Here is a 25,961-nt window from a genome sequence, read left to right as displayed (position 1 = left end):
TGTGATTATAAGTTTGGTCGATGAAAGAAATTGCACAGGCATAATAGACTTTTGTGTGGCATTTGACTCAGTACCACATGAAATTCTTTTAACAAAAAGTGCTATGCAATATCATAAAGTGAACATTGAAGAGATGAAAGCTGGCTGTCTGACAATTTTTAATGCTAGCTATCAGTAAGAAAACATCAATGAGTGAGGGTGTTTCTAAATGGAATACCAGAAGGTTCAGTATTAAATCCACTTCTATTCAATATTTTCATCAACCATGTGACAGTAAATAATAATAATAATAACAAAATCATAAGAGATGTACTGTTAAGTGGTAAAAATGATGGCTTGCTAGTCACACAGGGCAATCAGTTTTCACTGGATCAGCTGGGTATGTTCCCAGCCCAAAACAAAGTCAGATCTACACAGGAAGAGGCAATTCAGTCTCAGTGTGGAATTGCAAGCAGAAGCTTCGGCAGCAGGGGCTCCAGGAAGGACGTGGAAGCACTGTTGAACAGGGCAGCGCATCCCACATAAGCTGGAGCTGGTAAGCTCGTTAAGAAGTAGAAAGAGAGGTGAGGTGATTAAAGGTCATGCCTTCACGGGGAGAAGACTAGATGTGAGAGGGCACTTTGATTAACAGAGAAAAGTATTACAAGAACCAATGGCTGGAAATAGAAACCAGGCAAATTCAAATGAGAAATGAGGGACACATATAAAAGTATGGTGAATTAATCAGTGGAAAAAATTACAAAAGGAGAGATGTATTTCCTATCTTCTGCTATATTCAGATCAAGACTTGATGCCTTCCTGAAAGGTATGCTTCAGTCAAACATGAGTTATTGGGCTTAATGCAGGGGCAAATGGTTAAAATTGAATGGCCTGTAATAGGCAAGGTCAGGTAAGCTGAGATATTGTCTTTCTGGCATTAATCTTTACAAATCTATAAATATTGGAGTTAGATACAGTAGGTATATTTGTACATGGCTACGTGTACTATGATTTCTTAAAGCTTTCCACCTTTTAAGTGACATATGTTGGCCAGCTAGAGATCAGAAACAATAGTACACTCTGCAGATGACTGTTCACCCAACCTGAATAATGGTTTACTGATAGTGTTTGTCTGTAAGTGGTTAGAGTAGATAACACTCAAAAAGCCCGTATCATGTATTATTTCAACAGAAAATGTTGGTGGAATAATTCTGAATAATGTTTGTCCCAGAGCCTCATGATAGTTCACAAGAATAACAACAACAAAGGCTTAAACTTGCCAAAACCTTGTTTTCGTCTTTGACATCAAAGAGCTCATTCTTTCCCAGGTAGGGTAAAGCATTCTGGCAGGGAAGGTGAAACTTCACATGCTGACTGTGCTACACAAAAATATGCTTCTAAAGGCTGCTGCATATTTAGGGGCTTTTAGCACTTCTCTTTTTTTGCTTTTATCCGTGTCTTCCATTTTGCAGTGTGTAGACCAGTAAAGTTATTTGTACTGAATATAGATAATTATTCCTTATTCAGCACACTCACATGAATAATCATTGCCATAGTGAGTGCATTTTTTCAGTGTCTCAAACATTCAGTTACCTATTACAGTGTTTCCCAAACAGTGTCCTTTCTTATTTACAGAACTGAAAGGCAAAAGGTATTCAGTAGACGATTATTGCACTGATTTTGAATGGTGCCCAGCACTGGGAACTCAAGCCCATAATTAAAATGGTACTTTTAAAAAATGGTATTACTATAGCAAACAGTTCTTATTTTTTCATTTTTTTTGTTTTATTTTTCTTCTTACAGGTTTGTGAAAATAATGAATGCATTGCCCATGTTAAAACCCTTACATGCACACACAAAATGCACTTGTAGCATAGCAAACTATTTCTCTTGTGTTGCCTGTACTGAGTTTGAAAATTCAAGATGAATGTGTTTCCTTAATATTTTCTGAACTTAACAATAAAGGAGAAGCAGTACACTGCTGCTCACTGTTTCAGGATGCCACCTCCTGCTCTCCTCTAATAATACCTAAGGTCCTTGAGGGAGCATGGTCTTTAAATAGGGATCATCATTTTGTTCAGGCAGACTCCTTAGTCACTTCCTTTTTGGGTTACAGCAGGGAGAAGTGCATTTTCTTACCACTTTTCTGCCAGCTTCCTCAAAGCTGGTGTCCTTTTTGTCTAGTGCTGAATCTGCTCCATGCCTGACATCCAGCAAGTAGTCTTTCAAAGTGTGGAAAGGCTGCCTTATTGTTATTGTCCAAGGCACCTTTCCATGCACTGTAAATATAAAAGGCAATGAAAATCACCAAGTAGGAAACAAATAGGCAATTCTGATCAGTGTCATCCCTGCAGTCCCCCATTCTACCGGATCCTCTTTAGGCAATGGAAAACCACCAAATCTCAGGGATGGCGGGTGGTCTGACATACCTCAGTTATTCCGGTGTTGGGCACAGGCAGCAAGATTTATCAGCAGCACTTCTGATGTCCCAGAAAGAAGATTTGTAACTATAGCACCTCATAATCTTGTAGCACAAACAACAGTTCTCTTGCATTCTGTTTTCTTAAGTGTCTTCACAAGCTGGCAAGGCTGGAGTTAATGTGTAGGGAATGATCATGGCTTTTCAAACTTCAGGATTTGAAATGGTGTCTTTTTTTTTCTCCCTGCCGTGCTGTTATAGAGAAAAACATCTGTGCTTGCTGTAGCTATTTTCCATCCTGAGCTCTATTTGTGACTTCTGCCTGTAACTTTAAGTAGAAACCACGGTGAATCATTCTCTTACTTCTTTAACCCAACCCCCTGGAGAAGAAGGGTTCTGTGAGCCATTACTGAATCCATATGCCACCCAGTCCCTTGTTGATTTTCATTTAATTGGACTGAATCTAGATTTAGAGAGCTTGCCAGTAGGATGTTTTCATTTTTATTTTTTTATTTTTTTTATTTTTTTTCTGTTGGGAGTGGGTGGAGGTTGTTTTTTTGTGTGAGTACTATCTTCCCCACTAAACTTCTTGACCAGGCTGGGCAGCCAGCCATGGTGATACCATAAATCCATCTGGAAGCTACAAGGGGAGAGGAAAGTTCCTGTCAACAGAGATGAGATTCATAAATAATCTCCTCAACCAAATACATTTAAGAGACAAAAAACAATGTGCTTCAATGTGAAATCAAGTTACAGAAAATAAAGATGTCATTGGTTAGAATGCCAGGCTACCATGGATTGTGGTAGCAGCATGCAAAATCCTTAGCAGTTTTGGTAGTCTCACACTTTCTTGGTGCATCATATAATCAGATCTGTTTATCAGAGCTCTTTTTGTCTCTACATGCTGTTCTCCATCAGATCCATCTCACAAAAAGGCAGGCTGTTCTCTGTTCCACCAGCAGCCTCTGTGTCTCAGCCCTGGTTTTTGTTTGAGAAACATATATGCCATAAGGTGTTTTAATTATGCTCATTACTATATTGCCTATATTGACTGGTTAAGTGGTATCTCACACTAGGGTGATTTGCTCATTAAGCTCAGGATACAGGCAGCAAAACAGAAGGTACCATGCTGTAGAGACTAAAGTCAGGATAATTCTCCTGGGAAAGTATAATTTTTAATGCTTTCCTTTGTTTATAAAGTATTTGCAAATGATCTTACAGCTGATGGGAGGCTGACTGTAGTGGTTACACACGGGGAGGCTGGCCTGACAGACATTGCACTATTTATCTTTTCACAGTGCCAGCCTATGCACCTCATTCATCATCTGCTATGCCCACCTCTGCCCACATCTCTTTGAGGTCCGAGTGCTTCACTACAGGCATTCGCCATAGACTTTGATCCTCAGCATCATTTAGCTCTGTCAAAGTAGGAACCGTGCTGACCAACATTCTGCTTTCACCTGCTCCCCTCTATACAGCTTCTCTTCAATTTCTGATGCCCACACTTAATCTGGTCTTTATGTCAGTCAGGACACTAGTGTCTTGTCTTCTAAAGGTTTAGTATCACAAACTGTCTCTTTTTTTTTCAGAAACAGAATTTTCTATGGCAAATTAAGGTGTTTTTACTCTTCAGGTTTGGCAGCACTCCCAAAGTTGGTATGATCCTGTTCCCTTTGTCACTCTTTAACTGTCACTACAGTGTGCAGTACTCAGGGTCTTTCAGATCAATCTAATTTTTATTTATTTATTTTTTAAAAAAAGAAATCCGCAATTGAGAAATGCGCTTAGAGAAGCTTACATTTATACTGACTGGGATTAGTGGAGGAAATACATATAGAAATGCACTAAAGTCCCATTAATTCTCTTTTTATTCTGGTAGCAATCCAACTTCTTGTGCATGCCCACAAATTTATGTTGTCCTTTTTTCAGACACTGCTTGTTGGAGGGAAGCACAACAAAACCCTGACCAAAAAACTACTATGCTACTGTTTTTACACCAGTAATTACTGTACAACTATTACTATTCCAGCTAATAAGTATACAGACAGAATTATTCTGAATAGGAGAAATATGAAGTAAGACATATGTTCTGTTGTGTTTTTATTGTCTTTTCTTTCCTGGAAAGCTGAGACTTCTGTACTAATGAAAGGATCACCCAGTGCCCTTGCTGATATTCCTGCCAACAGAGCCCGATTAGATCACAGACTGTTGTTGATTCCCTCACCACAGAGAAAAGAAAAGCAGATGCTTGGTTTAAATTTCAACTTATTTGGAAATCTTCAGAGGTCCCATGGTCAGGTTCTTGTAGAGATACTCACCTCAAGGCTGCCTGCTTAACAGCTGAAGGAACAGCTCTTCTACTTACCTTTCTTGCCAGTCATGTAAATTGTGCAAGACAAATTCTGTTCTGTGTTAACTCTCCAGAATGAAGTTCTGTCCTCTGTCCCCAATAAATGCCCATTTTCTTAGAGGCTTTTCACATGACTGACATAGGGTGAAGTTTGACATTATAGCTGAATATCAGTTAATAATTCTGATGATGGTACATGAGTCAGGTATTTTTCAGTGCTTTCTCTTGTAAGGATTGTCTCTGAGGTACAGGAAGGAAAAAGTACGTGAAACTTATCACTGAAAAGATTTAGTTTATGACTGTAAGCCACTGGAAACTCAGCTTTCCATGGAGGAAGTACCAGTTTGACATGTATCTTTTTCAGAACACATTCTTTTTTCATTGTTGGATAGTGTCACAGAATTTCTAGGGAGTCTATTAGGGTTTTCTTCAGACAGAAACTTCCAAAACCAGCATCGCTGACAAGAAGTTAAAGAAAGTGGAGTTTCTTTTTACAATACTTAGATTCACTCAGATAATGAACATGCACAAATATTTCCAACCAAATTAAAAAAAAAAAAAAAAAGTTTATTCAGGAAAAATGCTTGTAGGAAAGCCACAAGAACTTTGCACTTGAAATTCTCCTGCAGCCCTGACATTTTCCAGAACTCTTACAATAAAACTTGAAACTTATATTTAATGTAGAGATGAAGAGCTGGTTTGTTACACTCTTGCTTGCTGTTCCTGCCGTAATACTACATTTATCAGTTAGACGCAAATAGATACAATGCATTCTACACTAGGTCTTGCCAGTGAATTTGCAAGGGGTATTTTTATGTGCTGGCAACTTAGGAATATTAGAGATGGAGAAGCCAACAATGATACAGCTAATATGGATCACAATCTCTCTTTCAAGAAAAGATGATATAGTGGGTGTTTTTTTCTTCTATAGAAAGAAATATTGCACTCTGCAAAATTGACGCAATCACTCTTTGCATTTTTTTGAACGTCTTGGTGGACATTATATAGGTATACGTGCGTGAGGGGATGGGCAAGAATAGAGAGAAAATACAGATCTCTTCCCCATAGCACATTATTACAGAGAGAGTCTCAGCGCAAATTATTCTCAACCCATTAAAGCACTTTTATGGGTTGAAATAAGCAAAGCTAATTCTTCTTTTGAACAGGCAGTGTCATCAAATATTCAATACCCAGAAGTATACTGATCACTCTGCATTGGATGTTTTTTCCATTCCTGTTTCTCCTGAGGTCCTTCTGCATCAGATTTCATTGGCTGCTTTCCATGCCATGTTTCCTGATAGGAGCAACAAATTTCTATGACAGGAGTAGGTGGGGAGTAAATAAAACAAGAACATCAAGAGCCACAAAGAAGCCTTCCTTTCACCTCCAGCTTTAAAATGAGGTGTTACAGCTACTGGTGGAAGGGAAGAAAATTGTAGAACAGAATGTTAGGACAATTAATACTCCCCATCATCAACTTCATACCCATACCCTCCATATGCAGTTCTTCATCAGGCTATCTGTCTGTGTTGTTAGGTGGATTCAAAGCTATTGTAAATGTACACAGCACCATGAGATTCAAAGGGGCTATGTTGATGTACTGCAAAGGAGACTTTGGGCCTTTGTGATCTAATTTCAGAAAGGTTTGCAGGCACTCAGGGAGCAGTCTTTCATTACTATTCCTTTTCAATGGATGTGTTTTGTATTTATACCAGCGGAATAAATAAATAAATAAATAAATCCCACGAACTTCTTGCTCAGTAAGAAAAATAATAGTCCAAGAAGTGCCAATTGCTTTGGAATTCTTTTTCTTTTCTATTAATAGTCATACTTCTAGTGTCACGATTTAGTCTTTGAAGTAATGGAGGCAATAGGAAGTCAATTGTACATAAGAGAGGGAGCTGGGACAGTCTGGGGCAAACCCACAGAGAAGAGTAAATGCTACTGGCTTGCTGCTGAGGAAGGATGAATGATTTCCAAGAAAATTAAAAAGGTGATCCTGAAGTTGTGATATTTGGTGGTATAATAATGGGAAGGGAGCTAGGGAGTGTAGGTGGAGCTGCTGCACAAATATCAGCCCTCAGTTAAGAATAAATAATTCAATAAAAGAGTCCTTATTGTTCATATTTGTAGAGGAAAACTGGAAAATGCAATCCATGTTTGTGTGTCCCAAAGGTAGAAAAAAAAATCAGAGGAGCCTCTTTTAAAAAATATCTTAAATCTCATGACTTCTGTGCATCCTGCCTCGTGATATTTTACCGTTCAGGGCTGAAATATTGCCAAGTATTTTCAACCTGGTCCAGCCCCAGTTTTCTAAGGGAAAATTAACACTAACTCCTACATCTTAAGTCCTGAAAAGATTTTCATCTGTAGAGTCCTGAGAAGAAGGCTTCACCCCAGCTTCTTCCCTTCTCTCATCCCTGCATGCATTATCACCCCACCTGCACCCTTTCTTCAGAAACCCTAAAGACCCAGAATCACTAAAAGGGAGGTCTTCTGTGCACCTTCCTGGCACGAATGTTTGATAAGTATTGTTTCTATTTCCTGCTTCATGTTCTGCTCTGTTTTTGAGCACAGACTTTTGTGGAGCCTTTGGTTCTGAGCAGCTTTGCAGTGGGTTCACTCAATGCTGTTTACATTGAAGTAAAGCAAATTACTTCAAGGGATAAAAAGGTGAGGGAAATGCCAGACAGCATATTTTATGTTTGGGCTTGACCATAAATAACTTAATTCATCCTCTCTCACTTTGTCATAAAATGCATGAAAACACTGCACAAATTCAATTTAACTTTTAAAAAGGAAACTTGCTTTTTCCTCCATGCTTTCTCTCTGGTCCTTGATTCCACTCCCCAGATAACTGGCAAATGAGCTATCTGAATGTGAAGACCTAGTAAGCTGCCTGCAGGCCCTTGTTTCTTGCTTGGAAGTGGTTTTACACCAATGTTTCTGCTTGAAGAGAGATTTGAGACTGTAGCAGAACAAGGTTTGGGGCGGGATTTTAGTCTGATGAAGTTTCGTGGTGGGTTTCTGAGTTTCAAATGATTTTGAAAGAAGTAAATTGCCCTTTCTTTTTTCTTCTCTATTTATTTTATTTTATTATCTTTTTTACAGTACTTATCATTAGGGTTTTTAAATATCGGGTTCTTCCATCATGGTCTGAAACCTCCTAGGAACAGATACTATACTGATATTTAATTATTCCAGAATTGACTTTTCTACTTTTGAATGCAATCTGTATCTGATCTAATTTAGATCTGGGGATTTCAGTGTAATTAAAGGTAGACAATCATGTGTGGCTTAATATGCACACACGCACACAAAAATACTCCATTAAAAAAAAAATAAAAAAATTCAGGTCCATTTAAAATTAATAACAAACCCATACACATTTCTCTGTATAATTTTTAACAAATAAACCTTTGTGGATTTAAGTATCATCCACAAAAATAAGTTGGGAGTGTTATAAATGAAGTCTCATCTCAATCTGAATTCAGTAATATTTATAAAAGAAATATTTATAAAAGGTATAAAAGCTATAAAAGGCAAGTAAACAGCGCTGGGTGTGTGGGGAGTCTATGCTCCACCAACACGCGCACACACAAACATCAAACATTCTAAATATATAGAACATTGCTTTTACATACTAAACCCGAGTATGCCTATACATACGTACAATCAGGAAAGGTAACAAACAATCCTTTAAGTTCCATGACTTAACAGTTACATTTTCCATTCCTTTTCTTAATTACAAACAAGTCTCAGCTTTCCATTCCTTTTGAACAATATGTCTTGCTTTAAGTTGTCAATCAACTCGGTCTTTGGGCCTTATGTATCCTGTTCTTCCCAGACCAAAGAAAAGCATATCCATCTCCTTTTCAAGGCCAATAAGGCCTGGGTCAAAAGGCACGTTCAGGTCAACAGGGGGCGTAACAGCAAAAGCCTTCGATGGCAGTAGCAGTGGGGGGGCCGATGGTGTAGCAGTCGGATCAGTAAAGGAGCCCGCAGCTCCCTCACTATCTGGCAAACCACACGTTTCTGACTGTGGTCCCACACAACTTTTTAAGGCCTCAGAGACTGCTCGCCAGGTGCCGAACAATCCCACTGCAATCGTGTTGTTTTTAGTTGCAGAGTCCCACACCCTGACATCAATTTGGTTCCATGTTTCAGGATCATAAACTGTCTGATTGCTAATAAGGAGAATAAGCTGTAAGGTTACCAGGACCGTCTTTGTTTCTAAGGGCGTATGATTCCCCATAATGCACAGCTGCTTACCAGTGAGGGGCAGTTGTGGCCATGGGTCCGCTTCTCTCAGCTTGAGCTTCTTCCCAGCTCTGGTGCACCTATTTCCAGCGACTTTCAGTGCGAGCTTCTCTGAGCAGTTTGCTGAGTTTGGCCGAACCTATCTTCATGAGGCAATCAATGTGCCTGTTCCCGTCCTCTTTCCTGCTTCTTTATTGATGACATAACTTCATCGTGTTGCCTTTTTTTTTTTTTTTTTTTTTTTTTTATCTTGAGGGCAGGCTCCTCTCTTATACCCTTCACCCCACAGCAGTTCTTTTCAAAACAACTTTTCATTGGTCAAACAACTTTGAATATAACAACAGCAAACACCCAGAAACTTCTATGTCTTAAGGGCTGGAGAACAAGAAACCAGCTGGAGAACAAGAAACCAGAGACTGCATGGAGTCTCCTGAATCACCCTTCTTTGTTCTCTCTAAACTCTTTTACATTCCTGATGGCCTCATCATTAAGAGTCTAATGTTATCTCAACCACGGGGCTTGCCCACCCCCATGGCCATACTCCCAAATCTCCCCCTTCTTTATTAATATCAACCATTTTCTCGACACGAATTACCACTCCATATATAACAGGAGGATCTGTTCTTTTGTCCTTTTAAAACGTATCTGGGTAGGCTGTCTGAGATACAAGACTTGTCCGTGCCATTCCCTGCTTCTTTGAGAATGTATGGACTTTAAGTAAGTCTGTCCCTTTGGAGGGTGGCCTAACTGCTTGCTATTGCATGTTATGAATTGAGATGTCCTTTTGAAGCTCAAAGTGAAACTACTTTGTGTCTGCCTTAAATATTCCCTGACACAAAATGAAAAACTGCTTTTAGCCAAAAGATTAAGGTTACATATATTTATATTTATACGTCACAGAGACTCTGTGCCAGTATCTAAAGGACTGTTGCATTATCTTCAAAAGACAAGAGTGAGATAGGAATGTCTTCAGCTGTCATTCAGTTCAGTGCTTAAAAAAAGTAGATTTTGGTTGAAATCCTTGTTTTGAATAGTGTTAGAGGAAGCCTCAACCCCATTTAAGTGTAGGTGAATAACAGCCATTCTGTACTGCACTCTTTCTTTTCATTCACTTTCTGAATCTACTCTGTTTAATCAAATGTGTTTCAAAATGCTTTATTTCTACTTCTAAAGAAAGGTACTGTTGAACCCCAAATATAATTTCAACCTTTCAAAAAAGAATGTGGCTGACATGATGTGTTTTCTATTTCAGCCATAGACCAAAACTCAGCACCTCCACACATCCTTAGGCATAATCCCTCCCCTTCCAACTGTGAAGTGCTAATAAAGTGCTCCTCTCTTCACTCCAATGCACTCTCCACTTTAATGTAATCTTCCTCTCTAATGTGTGTAGAATTTTGGGAACCTTCAAGAGGAAAGTGGCTCTTTCTACTTATTTCTTTCACTGCCACCCACCTATTTTTGGAGAATTGACTGCATGAAAGATTGAAAATACTATAATGGTCATGACTGCAATGAAAGATATGGAAGACATGGACATTGGATAGATTTCTAATGCCATTTCACTGATTGCCCCTGATCACTTCCTGGCTTTTTCCATTATCTTGTGCTAATTTAGGAATTTGAATTACCAGGCTGAGGGAAGTTAAAAGCAACATATTCAATGTTTTTCTTTTTTAATTAGTCTCACTCCATCTTTCTCAGCTCCCTTTCTCTTCTAGCGGGAAGCCATATGACAGTTATTAGACAGCTGCATAACCAGCTGGTTGGAGGTCTCCAGGCTATTGATTGCTCTGGTAAGATCTACAAACAGTCAACTCACTGTATCCTAATGTACAGGCAAGGCATCTGCCAGCTCTGCCTACACTTCTGAATGCAGGGAAGGGGAGCTATCGAACTGCCATTATTATGAACCCTAAATATCCAGAGAGCTGGGCTTTGCAACAGCTGTAGAAGGTATCATTCACCCTTTATCTCATTTCTAAAGCACCTATCAGTTTAGTGTTTAAAGTGCTGGCCTAAATGTTCTCCTTATTCTTTCAAAAGGCATCTGTTCACATAACGCTGAAGCGGTCTATTCTTAACATAGCACCACAAATCAATGTGTGTGCAAATTATTTGGCTTTGTGAGTTGTTCTGTCTGGTTTTCAGCTCCATGGCTATAATTTAGCTTACAGAGAGGGTGTGGGCTTAGGCTGGGGACCGAGGCTCTGAAGAGCTCTTTGGCAACAAAAAGAAAATGGTATGGCCCGTAGGAGACCTCTAAGCAAGTGCTGAGGAGTCTATAGCTTGGTAAGTGACAGAAAATCATATGGAAATCAGATGAGCAGAAAGAGCATGTTAGGGATATATAAGAAGGCAGTCAAAGGAATCAATGTCTCTTTCCTTCATTAGCTGTTTGATGTTAAATTTTGAACATGATGAGTGCAGTTGAGTGGTGAACACATGTTGTTGAAGCTCCTCCACCCCACAGTGGGCACAAAATACCTGGCATCTGATGTGAAAGCTCAGTTTTCTTGCATAGGTGCTGGGGAGGGAGAGAGGAAAGTAAGTTTGTGGATAATTAACAGCAAAAGCAGCAAACAACTGTTCTTTTATTCATTTTTTGCTCTTTTTAGAATATACGTGTAGGAACTTATTCTGTGCCTCAGGCACCTTAACAATCAGTTACAAGTCATAGGCTAAATAAGGGGTGTACCTCTGAATAGATCTACTGCTGCTCAGCATAGCTTTAGAGAAAGCACAAAATTGATGTCTTGCATAGAATGATAGCAGAAACAATGGTGGAATCTGACACACCTTTCGGGTACAGGTCCCCTAAGAGACAGTGTCAGTGTATGATATGGACAAAGGAGGGCATTTCTAAGCTAAAAAGGTCTCAAAACATTGATGGCTGTGTAGTTTAAAGCCATCACCTTGAATTCCACCTGGAAGCTTACTAGAGGTCAGTGAAATGTGTGGAGCAAGGTCTAAATTGCTCCCAGTGCACAGCCTGTCAGGCTGCAGCATGATGTGCTGGCTTCAGACTGAGTATTTTTGAGGTGTAGCTGCATGGAAAGAGCAGGTTGTCTAGTCCTCTGTCCTGGATAACTGTGGTGTGGTTATTGAGGGCAGGAAAAGGTGCCTTCAGTATACAGGGTGCACACAGAAATAGGAGCCTTTCTATGCTTGTTCGTCACTGAGGACTGTTGCTGCTTGAATGGTGTCCCAGCCTGGACTCCTGCTTCACCTTCTACCTGCAGATGAAGGAGTTACACTGCCTGGTCCCCCCAGTCTTTCTCACATGGTTAGTCATGGCCAGCTTGCCTGAAGCCTCTGTTCCTGGGATAGCAAGGCCGCAAGTGCCTTGCACTTGGGAGGCAACAAGGGTGATGCCCCAGATTGATTGGTCTGTTCCCGTGCAGCATTTTTCCTTATGGCATGTCTGGAAATGATTTTGTGAGCTTAATTTTAAATAACTGGAATGCTGGGGTTTTGCTGATTACCTCTAACTAATGCATCATTTTGCTAGAATATATCTCAACACTGAGCTTTCTCTGAGTTTTTGAAATTTGAAGTCTTAGTTTGTTCACATCATCATGGAAGCCCACACTTATCCTGTGCAATTTTAGATACCTAACTGAGGGACCCAATTAGGAAACTACTTGCTCTGGTGGACTATGTAAAGGGAAACGAGGAAAACCCTGGTGATGTATCAGACCCTAGGTAGGCTGGAGCACGCTGTGGCCCTGCCTATTGAGCTTCATTGACTACAGAGAGAGCCTTGGCTTTTGCTGCTGATGCCTAATGAACATGGATCTAAGATTTTTGATGCCTGTAGCCTTTTTCTTGGTGTCTCCTGAGTGTTCGCAGCATAACTAGTATGGTCGTGCCTCAAGATGTTGAATTCAGTACCAACCATAATGATCCACTGGCACTAAACACAAAACCAGTCAGCTTTTAAACCTTTCCACCATATTCCTTATTGACTTCTATTATGCCTTTGTGCATCCCCTGTTTGAATTCTGTAAGAGGAGGTGCACAAAGCTGCAAGTAGATTAGCACAAGAGAGCTTATAAGATTTATCAGTAAGTTTATGTTACCTGCCACTGCCATTGGTTTTGTGCTCACAGGCAACCTGAAGGACAACATGTAACAGTTCCGTGAAGAACATTTTTGTCTTAATTTCTTTAACTTTCTGTCTCTTAAGGTTAGTACTGGATAGTATTGTTTGATAGTTTGGTGTCAGCTAGTCATATAATGTCATTTTCAGTCTGCCCTTTGTTGTTGTTGTTGTTTCTTTGAAACCACAGTCTTAAAAAAACATTATTTTTACTTTTCCTGACTCCTTATCATTTCATGCTGCAGATCCTGAGGCTGCAAGTAAGTACTAGACCCCACAGGATAAGAAACACTCCTGCAGAAAAGATAAAAGTGAAACCTTGCCAGGATCAATCAGAAGTCTATGAGTACTCTTGGCTCACGTGTGCATGCTGGGGCTCCCTGGCTGATGATAAACAGGTAGACAAGACAACCCAATAGGTCTGTGTGCCATGCTTATATGGTCATCTGTTTTTATTTGCACACCTATAGATAGCACTGGGGGAACCATCTGGAGCAAACAATTTATTTGATGGATTAGCCACTCTTTTTAGTATGTGTTTACAAACAGGCTTTTCTCATTGTTTGAAATGATCAAATCAATGGTTGGTGTGCATGTGTTTCAGCAGCATATTTCTCACTAGCTAGCCACTACTTGGTGAGTGATCACTGCAGTCACTTTGCGCTTTTTACTGCATGCTACTTGTATAGGTCCCAAGCAACATTTATGATGTCAGCTCCAACACAAGCAGCATGTTCATATGCCACTCAAACTTTCTTATGAGCACAAATATTCTTGTGTTAATGTTCAAGAAGAACAAATACAATGAACCATAAAATAACAATTGGAAAGCTTTGTTGTTTAGTAGATTTGCCAAACTAATCATAGACAGACTTCAGGGAGAACAAAATATTTTGCTGATTTGTGTCAAACTTACTGACAAAAAAGAAAGTATAGAAAAAAAGCAAGTATAGAAATCCTAGAAATAGAATTTTCTTCATTTTATAAATGATTTTTTCCTTTTTACTTTGAACATTTTATTTCATTTTAAACAAAAGTCTAAAATAAAGAAAAAAATATTAGAAAGAGCAAGTTACTCAAAAACAGAACAATATTTTGTGTTGAGGTGAAAAAATTATTTTAGTATATTCAGGTTAAAACTCTGAGGGTTATACTTTAAGTTATCTAAAAACTCTGAAGAGCTTTACCATTTGATTGATTTATTTTTTTTTCTTTTACTTTTGTTCAGGAAAAAAGGAAAAAAACACATGGTTCTAATATGGAATACTGGTAGTGGTTGTTAGTCAGGAACACATTAAAACATGCTTTAAGCCTACTTCTATTCAGCAAATGAATTATGCTCATTCTAGCATCAGAAATACACTTCAGAGCTTGCTGAAGAGTGAGAGGTGACTGGACTGGAATTTAATCAAATTATTAATGCTCATAATTATTTGGTATTTGTGCTATTGTGTTTTTTTTTTTTCCCCACCTGATCACCTGATGTTCACATTCATACACACTTGCCATGTATGAATCTTTGTCTTAGGATTTAAAAACAGAGTAAGAGATAAAAAGGGAAGAACTATAGTTAAGTGTGAAAGATACATATATGCATGCGTATTCTGCTTTGGAACAACCACTATTTTATCAACATGCACCTTAACCTGGTCTCTCTGGAAGGCACTATGGAAGAAACAGGACTTGCCAACACAGTAAAAAGAGGGAGGGTCAGAATAGGAATAGAATATTCTTAAAAGCCATAGTTTAAAATGAGCATCCAAAATCTGCTCAGCAGACTTGAATACAACTCCTGGTTTTCAGAGAAATTGAGCCAGCCAAAACTTCCAATAGCATCTAGAGTATGGCCTAGCCAAAAGTATCTTTAGCTAAATATCTACATCAGTGGCCCCTTTCAGACATCTAGGATGGTGTCTTACCTGCTGTCCTACCGTCCTGCCATCCTATGACGGTTACGTCCTATGTTACCGGTGTCCTACTGTCCTTCCTAGGACGGTAGGAAGATGTGATCATAGAGTATGGTCATACTCCCAGCCCCACAGTCACAGGGACTTTTTGAGCAGTTTTGGGGTTTAACAGCCTGTTAAATATCTGACTTCTCAGGCTTTTCTTCATGCAATTCTTGCCTACTATCCATTGAGCTACAAGGAAAATCACAAATGTCACAGGGTTTAAAATAAAGCAAAGGCTATGACTCAGTGTTGTCATCCTAAGTGGAGCTGGGGTACAGGAGAATCAAAAAATAACGTTTGTGAACTCATATTCTCTAATACCCTTTTACATCATTTGCAGCTGTCTTGTAATCAGGAGAGATCATATTCTTTAGACCGTTTGCAATCAGTACCTGTAATCCATTGATCAATCAGTAAAATGGTCATATGCATTTGACCTATCCATGGGTATATTGCAGAATCATTAACTCCTCAGATACTGCTTGTCTGAATATTTCCTTGGGCTCTTCCAAGCACTCCGTCCCCACTGTGGGATGAGATCCATCATTACATGCCTCTGAGTGGAGAGGCTACTGCAAAGCAGAGGTTCACACAGCCGAGATATGCCTGTCTTTAACAGGAGGATGACAAAACTGCAGTGATCCCCCAGCTTTTACTTGCTTCCAAATAAAATGAATCAGATGGGCTTTTTTTTTGCATTCATTTCAGAAGGTAATTTCAATTAAACAGCCTTGGATTCCTTTTGTTGACTCAGCACCTAAGCTGTATGGTACTTTTTCTCTCAAGTTCATTCTCATAATGAGTAGCTATTCTTCATACAGGTCAGTCAGGTTTATAATTTTCAACCATATTCTCAGTTCATACAACAGTTGTGTTGCTGTTTGTGAGCTATGTTATTCAGCCTTTTTCAGTTTGTCTTCTGGGTGTTGTCAGGTTAGGCACAATAAGGTAGGGTATTTTTGCCCTATACTACAACCACAGATTTTGCATTGACATTTAAATATCATTCCAAGTGACACAGTGAGACAAAAATAGTAGGGTTTGCAGATGGAAGATAAGTTCAAAAAGTATTAAGTCTTCCAGGTAGATCCCCTGAGACTATTTTGTTCCTGTTTCCTGTTTTTATTTATTCACTACTTGTAGGAACATTTAATTGAGGTTAGTTTTTTTTTTTTGTGTGTTGGGGCAGTACAAGACAGTTTTGTCTCTGTTGAGCTTGAACATAAAAAAGAAGCGGGTTTAATTAGCTATGTACGACAATTTAAACTCCATATGAGGATCTCCAGAGGTCTCTTCTGCTCTAAATTATTCTATGATTTTATGAAATAGCGTAATTATACCCATAATTGCAGACAGGAAAAGAAAAATAGAAGTTCTTGATTCCTGTTGGTGGGAACTTAAATGACTTCAAACCTAGCTGTAAGTGGCTTGTTTGTGGTCACAGCTCAGCACTGTGCCCTGAGTTCCAGGTCATTGCTATTTACCCTGCAGGCCAGCTTTATACTTCAGAGGGTCTCTGGAGACAAATCTAGGCAGAGCAATGGTAACAATCTTACTCTGGATAGGTATGCTTTGTGAGACAGTAGAGCTCTTCAGCTGGGATAACCTATTCACAAAGCCTCCGAGACTGAGCTGTTTTGCACTCACAGATTGGAGCCCTGGCACAGCAAACATATGACTGGTGTCATAGATATGTGAAGGTAACCTGCAAGCCCTATGTAGCCAATGCTGATATCAGCTCATTGTTTTAGTTTCAAAATATGTCATATGATATTATCAATACTATCTTGCTGCAGCGCTGTTCCAACAGGGCTAATGCTGCAGAAGTGAAGTACACGCAGCTGAAAAGAATTGGGTACATGAGGGAACATTGTGCTCTCCATACTTTCACTTCAAAAGCATCTCTGGGAGCATGGATTCATTTCATTCATCTATTCACCACACAGTTTTTCCCCTTCTGCTGGTTGCATGGTGCATGCAGCAGGAGCCCACAACTCTTCAGGAATGGCATTGCTACTTGGCTGGGCTGCTGGCTCAAAGTTCTCACTTGGGAGTGTTAGAGACTGATGGACCTGCACCTTTGGCAGCTGATGTTGATTCTGCCATCCCAAGCAGGCTTGTTACCCATACATTATTCTGTGGTGCAGCAGCAGTTTGGAGGAGCACAGATGTTCTGTTTACATAGACTAAAATAAAACCAAACTAGAATGACTAAAATAAAACCAAGCAATAAAACAATGAACAAACAAGGAAGAGATACAGGGAAGTGAGGAGGTAGAAACATAAATAGAAATATGGTACTTGTATAGCAGAGGACCATCTTTTTCATAAAAGGGTCTACCTTCAAGTTCCTATTCTAATGCTTATCTCAGCTGATCAGGTACCATCAATAAGGGATTCATAACACGTTTCTCTCTTGCCTTCTCTTTTGTTTTGTTTAGCACATTGTTTATGGGCTGATCCAGATTTGTGAAAGCATATTTGCTCTTTGTCTGGAAATATTTTTTGCACTAAGATAAATTATGGAGCCAGCTGAAGAACAGATTTGCCTGCAAAATGTATTCTTTATTAACCAACTCATACTGTCTATTGATCACTGAGGTCCCATTAGTTGTGTCTACCATGTTATGGAGGACATATAGATATATTATAGGTGGGCAAGGACAGTCTGGAGGCTAGATTAGTTATACATCCACATGAACTTTGGATCTCATGACTAACCCAGTGATGACCCATATGAAATCCTCTCCTGGGTCCTCCCCTGTCTGAAGCTGGATATGTGCTCTTCCTCAATTGATGTTACCTAACACCCCATGCTTCATTCAGCAGCCATTGTCTACGGCTGCTTTTTGTTACTGTTAAGTGCCTGGTGTTAAGCACAGAGGATGCCCCAGGATCCTTCCATGAAGCATACCAGGGTGGGAGATGTCAGCTGAATGAACTTAGGTTTATTTTACATTTCCTATAGAAGAAATATGGAGATGAGATGGCAGAACTCTGGGGTTCAGGTCACTCCCAGATTCCTCAGCCTACAGAGTAGAGCATGTAGCCACTATATTTCTTCTCATAGAAAGATGAGAATGTTTTTTAAAAAGTGTAGGGTAAAAAAAATCCCTTGGCTTGGGTATGGATTTCTGGATGAGTAATTATTAGTGGTAACAACTGCAACATCAACAGTCACGCAATTGACTTGCTGCTTTCTGAATGGTGAACAGCAAGACACAATGTGCATCTACTAGCCTAAATGAACCAAATTCGATGCTTTCATTCACAAATATAATTGCATATACTTACAAATCAAGCTATTCTATGTGTTCAAGCTGATGTGATGATAGCAACAACTGAAAATGTTTATGGATATTCTAATTGGAACAAGCAAAAAGAAACCAGTTTTACATAGTCTGTGCTTGTGAGGATGGGTTTTCAGTATGCAATGTTATATACAGTGTGGTCTTACTGCCTCGCTCAATCTCTCTCTCTCTCTGGAGTTTCGTTACTCAATTTCTAAGTGCTGTGCACAAATTACCATTACAAACGTGTATACATTGTATAAACAAAAATTGCAGACTTGTGAAGACAGCACTCTTCTGGTGCCTGAGAGTCCTAGCAATCACAGGGCATATGTCAAGTGTATCAACACATCTGGAAACATAATCCTTCCTTCCTTAAAGGAGATGAACATAACTCATTCTTAATAGGGCCCTCACGGCAATAAAGGTTAACTGCACACTACCACGGCAGCTATTAGAAGGACCTGCTAAAACCTTAAAAACCTCAGTTAGATTAACTGTTCAGGGGTTTGAAACAGACCAATGTGATCCTTGTTCTTGTACAATCTATAAAGCATGAGTGGGTGGATTGCTTAGGCACTGACACTGTGACAATGCACAGTAATTCAAGGGTTCATATCTAGACTGGAGCTCATCTTAATCGTTACTTGTGAAAGCAGCAGTGCCATCTTACACTATAGCAACCGTGGTCTCCTGGGCTATGCAGCTCGGAAGTTTTCACATTTTATTTCTAGGGTTTGCTTTCTTTGCTTTTCCCTTTAAGGCAGCCTGTACATATTTCTCTTTCCAAATGTGTAAGCCTGCCTAGTGCCCCCCATATGTGCGCCTTCCTATGGCTTAATGGCCTTTGTGCACAGAGCAATACTTTGCTCTTACCAAGACAGCCTTCATCAGAAGCCTTTTGTACCCTGTGTTATCATACAGTTCATATATTCAAAAACTGGGATTATTATGTGTGTTAATTTATTTTAAATTATGTATTTATTTATTGTGGTGAGTGTATGAAAGAGAGAAAGATGGCAGCAGAGAAAGTGACAGGATAAATATGCGTATGTTGGTGCACTAAGTGAATAACGAAATCCTGTGGTTTCCAGTGGGGACACATATTCTCCTCATGTCCTGGCATACATTGTTCTGAATAAAACTGGAGGATATGGTATGCTCTGAGCAGAAAAGCTGAGATCTAGATTGGCAGCCTAATTCCTTATGTCTCCCTGACCGGAAGTGTTTGCTGGTATTTGACCCAAAGGATCCCTCTTAAATTTGGTCCTGCGGTTTCTGACCAGTTCCTTCTTCTTGGTGGTATTTTGACTCACAAGCTACCTGATGTGATATTTTCCTTTTATCTGAGCAAAATAAACTAGCTCATCCCAATTTCCAAGGTGCTCAGCTTCTTGTAGCTGTTCTTTTCCTTGCTATGTGTACCTTGGTCTTCTATCACTTCAATGCAATAGGTTAATCAGATAGGGGTTGGTAGCCTAACAAATGCTAATGTTTCCTCAGCTGTACCCTACACAATGCTCCTGTACTTATACTTTTTGCAGAACAAATGACTGGAAGACACAAAAGACTTTTATTATTGCCCTGCCAGAGCAAGTTCATTACTACTGCCTGTCATCATTTCTATGTCCTAAATTTCCAAATATCAGTCTATGATCATCATAAAGTTGTTCACAAGTTAAGCCTACTAGTGCCTGTCATACAGAAGATAAAATTAAGTTTATTTAATTTAGGGAGAGGAAGATATAGATAAACTTTTATCCAAAGTAACCCAAACTGCAGAAGAAATCCTGACATCATTAATTGAGTATCTGATATCTCCAGAGAAGCATCCAAACTAGTGGCCCAGCCAGGGAAGGAATCCAGGTCTTGGTTGCTATTCCTAGAGTTAAAAACACTCTGGCTTAGGTGAAGACTCACTGGTCTTAACCTTTGCCAATAAAACAGTTTCTTCAATTAAGCATCAGCAGTCTTGAGGGAGATCTTAAACCAAGGCATAAATTTTACCCTAACTGGAACACATTTCCATCTGCATGTCTCTGGTGCTGTACAGAGACCAATGCCATTTGTCAGAAACACAGCAATGGTCAGGCTGCTGTGAACATCTAATTGCAGGATTCAACTCATAGGCAGCTTGAATATAAATCAAGGGAGTTCCTCTCCCTCACAGCAGGGGAAAAACAAGCTTATGTCACCTGCAAAATACAAAAACATTCACCATCAGAGTACTTTTCAATAAGGTGATCAATGAACTAATCCTGTGTGTTCTGTGTGAAGTGGCAAAGAAAAGTAGATTCATACATGCTTGCAGCAATCTCTGTATGTGAACTTTCTAAAGGAGACTCCGCCTTCATTGGGAAATTTGTATGGGTACACAAATGAAGACGCTGAGCCCCACTGGGCTTAATCATTAGCACCAGGCAGTCACCCCTCCATGAACACATAGCTTAGAGAAACAAAATAATGCTTTGCAGAAAGAGCATTTACTTCTGATTAGACAGTTTCCTGTGAATTTCTGTATCAATGCCCGCAGCAGAATAAAAGGGCACTAGTCTTGATTCCTGCAGAGACATTTCTAGCATTCCAAACTCCTCTTAATAATATCAGTCTTTTGTGTTATAAAGGTTATTTTTGGTGATATTTATTCATTTATTTATTTTTTTTTTTAAGGAGTAGTATAGATTCAGATTTGATGAAAGTTTTCAGACCTAGAGGAAGCAGGTCTAGGATGTTGCTGTTCAGTCTGAAGCTCAATGGTACTTTCTCAAAAATAATAAAAAATATGATTGACTTTATGGAAATCAGTGGCGATGCTGCTAATCTTAATCACATTTTGCTATTTATTTATTTTTTTTCATTTTTTTCTTTTTTTTCTTTTTTTTCTGGGAACATACCAATGATGAGTCCTGTAACAAGAAATACTTGCTTCATCCTTATCCCCAGATCCTAGACTAATAAGTGTTTTCATTATGTGAAGATTATTACTGTTCTGTTGTTTTTAATACCTTAAGACATTTTGCTAAGTGCTGTACTTTCATCATACAAGAAGACGGCATTTTTAACACTACATAAACACAATTTCTTCTTGGAATAAAGCAATGTGGTCCTCAACATACCGTTGGTTTTCAGCATAGCCAAAACAACCATTTTACTAATGAAAAAACACTTGCTAGTCAAAATTTCGTATTATGACCTGTTGAGAAGTATTAATCACAGAAAAATATTCAAGTGGGTCTTAAGGTGACCATTCTCCTAAGGTTCAACACTTCATGGCTAAGTCTTCTGATCACCAGCAAATGCACACAGTTCATTTTTCTTAACAAACTTAACTAGTTCTTTATCATGCTGGGCTGAGCTACTACTGACTGAGAGGTGGTTTAAATACTTGGATTTTAAACAAAGTAATAATCTTGAGATTACTGCCAATGAACTCCTCTCTGCAGCCAGCTGTGATGAAGTGGTGATTCAAAGGTAAGTAGGATATAGTGTGTGAAGAACAGTAAAGCAGCACATGGTGGCTGAAAAGCTTCTTTGGGGTCCTCAGGTGACCAATTACAAGCTGTAGGTAACTAGGAAGACTTTCAAACCTTAAGTCTGCTGTCAGGTGACTGTGAGAGTGACAGCACTGGAACAGGTTTCCCAGAGAGTTTGTGGACTCTTCTTCTCTGGAGATATTCATAACCTTCCTGGATGCCATTCTGTGCAACATGCTCTAGGTGATCCTGCTCTGCAGTGAGGTTGGACTAGATGATCTTCAGAGGTCCCTTCCTCAACCATTCTGTGATTCTGTGACTCTGTGAAGTCCTGAGGGACTTAGGGACATTATAGGTTCTTATAGTAGTTTTACAGTCTTGAGACAGACTGAATGTTCAGAGCAGCCTGGTAGTGTTCACATTGAAAGGTCTAAAGTCCTTACAGATTTTCTGGTAAGTACTGACTGCTAAATGTCCCTCTATCATTGTGGGGCTGGAAAAAAAAAAATCAGTTCAATTGTTGGCTGAGAACTCTGCCTTCTGAAAATTTGTCCCTGTGACTTCATTCACTAGAGGACTGAAAAACAAAACCCATTTTGATGGAGTAGCAGGTTTTAAACCTAGGACCTCTGATCTAAATATATCCATGAACTGAGCTAAGAACTCCTCTGTAATGCAAGACATCAATATGTTCAGTTGCCTGAAAGTGTGGCCCAGATACCATCAGAGGGAAACACAGCACCATGCTGAGGAGGAGTAAAATGTTTGGCTTTCCTGAAGTGGAAAATCTGAAATGTATTGGTAAGTCTACTCTGTGGAGGACGTGATTGTCTAAGAACTGTTAGCCTTTTTCTCCAGGACTTCCTTTTCCATGGTGCCTGAGATGCTAATCTTACTCAACTTCATACACAACCAAAGACCAAGATATATGGAGGCTTAGAGAGTATAGTAAGACCATTCATTACCATTCATTCATACCCACCTTGGCATCTGCAAAGCACAGCTTTATCCTGTGTCCTCATATTACCAGCAATTATTTACCCAAGGTAACCGAGAATTACCCTTGCTCTTCCTGATGACAATACAAAACCACAGCAATATAATACACTAAAAGTACAGGAAAATCAGAAAAATATTTTTTTTTCTTTAGCTTCAACATTTTTTTCTAGCTTTCTGCATTTGCTTCAGGCTGTCCATATGAAAAGAGAGCATCCACAGGAAGAAAAGTTGCACAGTGTGAAATCATAGGTATGTGGATGCAGGAACAACTTCTGCACTGAGAATCTAGAAAATACATTTTTCCTGGTATACAAAAGTGTTTCTCCAAGTGAAAGAATCTTGCCATAAAATGAGTACTGAAAACACTAGACCTTAACTCAAAATAGGACACTAGATTAACTTTTTTTTTTTTTTTCCAGAGGCTGACATTTATTAGTTTAAATGGGGAGCTCACACTTGTGCATCTTTGCCTCTGCTTTCATGCTTTCACATTCTCAATGAGATGAAGAGCAGAAGACATGTAAGTGCCGTTCTTGGGCTGGTTTTGGCTTGAACTGAAGCAGCAGGTGGTTTTCATGAGTCAAGAAAGCCTGCTCAAGAGGACTGGGGAAATGCTTGAACTTATAAGTGCTTTTGGAACCAAACCTTGAGTTCTTCACTTTTTTGAGTTGATACATCTTGATATCCATCTGCCGTATTGTTAACCTTTTGGAATCAGTGCTTGTAAATTTATGCAGGAAGATGCTGATGTTCCAGTTTTATACTAGTCCCATTTAGCTAACTTTCAGGGTGTCTCCCTACATGATTTTATTAAAAAAAATCAGGAAAGATGCATGTATGCCTACCATTATTAAAAAATAAGTCTGACTAATCAAAATTTTACAAGCAATGAGTCACTTCAGTTCCAATGCAATGAAAAATCAATACAGACCTTTCAGAAACACATTTTATGTTTACTGAAGGCAATGGGGCCTCCTAAAGAACTGACAATTTAAGGTGGATGTGTTGGCTGGCTGTGGAAAATACACCTCTCTAAGGCCACTATGTTGTCAAAGACAGGAACCAATTTTCTGGCACAAAATGAAGAGGTCTAAAACTTTTCCAGTACTCACTCTGTTGTTATTTTCATGATACCATGTGGAATGACCATTTACTTATCAACTAATACCTTAGGCAGGAGAGGAAGCTGTTTAAAAATAATTCAAAATGCAAAATAATGTTCTGCTGCAGGCCGAATTTGCTTAATTGTATTATTCTGATAAGGGTGCAGTCTTTGTTATCTCCCCATACTTCATTAAGATTATAAGGAATGTTTTCAATGGACATTTTTTTACCACTTTTCTATAGTCAACTGAATAAAATGAGTTTTATGACAATGTGTTGGAATCCCTTGGCCAGGTGATAGAAGAAAAATATGCTGACCCTTCTGTTACCTACCATGTATGTTTTTAAGTAAATGGGTTATTAGCTACATATTTCTCATCTATGACAAAAGCTGAGGTTCAAATCACAGGTATCCTTCTGTTGCAGCTGCGGTAGCTGAATATAGACAAAAATTGCTCAGCTATGGACCCAGGAGAAACGCTGGAATGTGACACGATGTGATTTTGCAGTATGAAGCTAGGCAAGTATTATGATTTTTTGCATTCTGTGTATCAGGCTTTTTCGTATTTTTTTTTTTCGTTCATTTCTGTCATCTGCAGAGACAACTGTCATTTTATGTTGAAAAAGCACAGGCAGTTTGTGACTGAAAACACACGTGGGTCACGTATGTGCTATTGTATTTTACTTCAGTACATTTCTACATTATTACTGTTCCGTGATCTAACTAAAAGATTTTTTTGGCTTAAGGGTATAAATCGTTCTCTGTAGGCAGCAACCATTAACACTAATGAAACTTAGCGATCAATCTGCATTTGAAGAATATTGTGGGTGTCACTCACACATCCTACTTATCACTTGGTGCAGTATTCCTGTATCTGCAAGCGATCTAATTGGGCTGTGGACCCACTGTGCCAGACCCCGTGCAGACATTGCAGAAGAATTATTCTTGCCCTGAAAGCTTCCCTGCTTCAGACGTCATCTGCTTATGAAACATGTAGCACCTCCAAAATAAGCAAATTTAGATGGTTTTGCAGTTCTCTACAGTATCCCATATCCAAGAAAAGCAATGGCAGCAGAATGAGTAATGGAGATCTCGCATAGGCAAAGGCGTTGGTGTGGTCTGGTGGTTATTAGCTTTGCTACTGCTGTTCTGATTATTCCTACTTCCTGAGTACATATGGAATAAAGTCCTATTTAGATTTAGGTACCAAGCCAAAGTGTTTTCTGTGTCATTAATCCAAGGGGAAATGGATTTTTCATTTATCAGAGTCCAGATATAAAATTCTATCGTGACAGCTCAGAGAAAATAAGAAGGAAAAAGACACTGCTCTGATTCCTGCACCTTTGTATACTTTCCCTAGAGTTATACATCTACTTCTTTGCAAAAGCAGTGCTCTTCAAAAAATGAATCGGTATGCAGGCTTGACAGTCTTTCTTCTTTTCTTCCCCAAAAGAGTCCTTGTCTTTTTCTCTCTCTTTTCTTCCCCCAGCTCCCTTCCCTAGACAAGCAGAACTCTCAGTCTTCAGTGCACCTTTCTGTCAAGGCTCCAGGTAGGACTGAAAACATCTTGTAATGCACAAATGTCTTGTTTCTCTATCCCCTCTATGGAAACAAAATGTTTGTTCCCATTTCATGTCAAGAGCTTTCAGTTAGTTTAAATCTGCAATAGCAATGTGCATTTGGATTTGTCCAGACGTTCTAGGAGCAGAATTGGATCAAATTGTATCTTTTGTTGTTGTTGTTGTAAAGAGTTGAAATTCAGATATAAGGTTTAATTTCCTTTGAAGAAATAATGCTAACAACAACACATGCATTTAATAAGCTAGCTTGAAATCTGTCTTCAAAAACAATAGTGTTGTAAACTAATGGTCAGAAACCATGCATGCATGCAGTTACTATACACTGTGAGCTACCAATGCAAAAAATTATTCTTTCCCTAACAATATAAAGGAACAGGAAGGAAGGAAGGAAGGGAGGGAGGGAGGGAGGGAGGGAGGGAAGGAGGGAAGGGAGGGAGGGAAGGAAGGAAGGA

The 25,961-nt window shown here is 39.2% G+C and overlaps 1 long non-coding RNA gene across 1 annotated transcript; it reads left to right on the top strand.

The window, feature by feature from the left end:
• The first annotated feature begins 338 nt into the window (after nt 1-338).
• LOC110352184 (uncharacterized) lies at nt 339-24,448 on the top strand. Its single transcript, XR_002400743.2, has 3 exons — nt 339-535; nt 23,244-23,344; nt 24,355-24,448. It is a non-coding gene; the product is annotated as an uncharacterized lncRNA (long non-coding RNA).
• Nucleotides 24,449-25,961: the final 1,513 nt, after the last annotated feature.

This window comes from Anas platyrhynchos, chromosome 3, assembly GCF_047663525.1.
Source record: "Anas platyrhynchos isolate ZD024472 breed Pekin duck chromosome 3, IASCAAS_PekinDuck_T2T, whole genome shotgun sequence".
Taxonomy (NCBI): Eukaryota; Metazoa; Chordata; class Aves; order Anseriformes; family Anatidae; genus Anas; species Anas platyrhynchos.
The sequence above is the reverse complement of the archived record's forward strand: the minus strand, read 5'-3'. Positions and strand labels throughout refer to the sequence as shown.